This window comes from Nerophis ophidion, linkage group LG02 (genome assembly GCF_033978795.1).
Source record: "Nerophis ophidion isolate RoL-2023_Sa linkage group LG02, RoL_Noph_v1.0, whole genome shotgun sequence".
Taxonomy (NCBI): domain Eukaryota; kingdom Metazoa; phylum Chordata; class Actinopteri; order Syngnathiformes; family Syngnathidae; genus Nerophis; species Nerophis ophidion.
Genome location: NC_084612.1, coordinates 83723345 through 83724956, shown reverse-complemented (window position 1 = coordinate 83724956; position 1612 = coordinate 83723345). Strand labels below are relative to the sequence as shown.

General features: G+C 33.0%; 1 long non-coding RNA gene across 1 annotated transcript in view; it reads right to left on the bottom strand.

The window, feature by feature from the left end:
* Positions 1 to 808, bottom strand: part of LOC133535348 (uncharacterized) — a 10499-nt gene extending 9691 nt beyond the window's left edge. Inside the window, exon 1 of the long non-coding RNA XR_009802211.1 lies at positions 702 to 808. This is a non-coding gene — a long non-coding RNA (uncharacterized LOC133535348). The remainder of the gene's footprint in view (positions 1 to 701) is intronic.
* Between the last annotated feature and the right edge of the window lie 804 nt (positions 809 to 1612).

The following is a 1612-nucleotide window of genomic DNA, read 5'->3' as shown; positions in this document are numbered from 1 at the left end:
TTAAACAAGTGAAGACCAAGTCTTTAAAATATTTTCTGGGATTTTCAATTTCTATTTGAGTTTTGTCTCTCTTAGAATTAAAAATGTCCAGCAAAACGAGGCCAGGTTGCTAGTAAATAAATACAATTTTTAAAAAATAGAGGCAGCTCACTGGTAAGTGCTGCTATTTGAGCTATTTTTAGAACAGGCCAGCGGGCGACTCATCTGGTCCTTACGGGCCACCTGGTGCCCGCGGGCCCCTCTTTGGTGACCCCTGATATACAGTGTGAAAACAGTTTAGGTTTGAAGCTGCAGTACTAAATCAAGCCACTAGAGGGTAATAGACAGCAGTTGGTGACCCCTGCTTTATAGTGGGAAAACAGTTTAGGTGTGAAGCTGCAGTACCAAATCAAGCCACCAGAGGGTAATAGACAGCAATTCATTATTGGTGTTGTCGCTCTTATTCTTGTATTAGTCATCATTTGAACATTAAATCACTAATTGTTACTACCTCCGAGGTCTTAATCAAGGCTCAAGTTGCTCGTTTTTCTCAAACAGACATTTATTTCAGCCACGCCTTCTTCTCCTCCCAAATGATGCCAAAAAATGCCCAACAAATGCCGTCAGAACTAATGAATAAGAAAAACAGAACTTACAATTAGTCCGACATCAAATAAAAGAAAACACATATATTTCACATGCATTATGGCAAAGAATCATACCTCATTGGCCTCACAAACTCAGAGGGAATAAAGTTTCTTTCCCAAATCGAGACTCCATTAACATCTTCCATTAAATGTTTGCTGTCTCATGCTGCTTCCTGTATTCCGTCCCATATTAATTGTCCCCCCAACAATGTGACCAAACCGGAAACAAAATATGTTCCTCTTCAATTTACATGGGTTTTGTAACAAAAATAAACTTAATACTTGCATGAAATTACTAAATAAAATACATTTTTAATCACATATGTGAATATGAACTGAATATTTATACATTGTATTTATTTATTATAACCAACTATGAAATTATTTAACATTTATACAATGTGCTTCAGTCAGCAGCTACACTAATTGTTATTTATAACAGACAAACTCACAATTATCATGTTTTTAAATGCACTAATCAGTTAGACTGCACTTTACAGTTCAAAAAAATAATGTAAAAATCACTTTAGTCCCCAGAATTGTGCTGTAAAAGTAATATTTGTACTGTTAAAACAGCAATAGTCAATTTTACGGTATTTTTTTTCTTTTTTTTTGCAATGTATTTTCAAACAGTTTAATGACTATTAAATACTATAATTAAAAAATTATAAAACTACTTGGAATACTCTGGATCAGTTTTCCAAAGTGTGGCTATTTTTTTAACGGCTTGCAGCACATTCTAAAAATACTTATTGATAAAAAAAAAAAAAAAACACGAAACAGGTGACATGTGACAAGAAAGTTTAGAACACGAAGTTTCCATGCAGGTGTTGTTGTTGTTTTTTTTACCTTTAAATCTCTCTTTGCTAAAAATTTTTTAAAAATCAATCAAAATAAGTGTTATGAATTATTGACCTGTTTATTCACATCAAATATTACACTTTAAAATATGTTTTGGGGAAAATATTGCCTATTTTGTTTCCTAT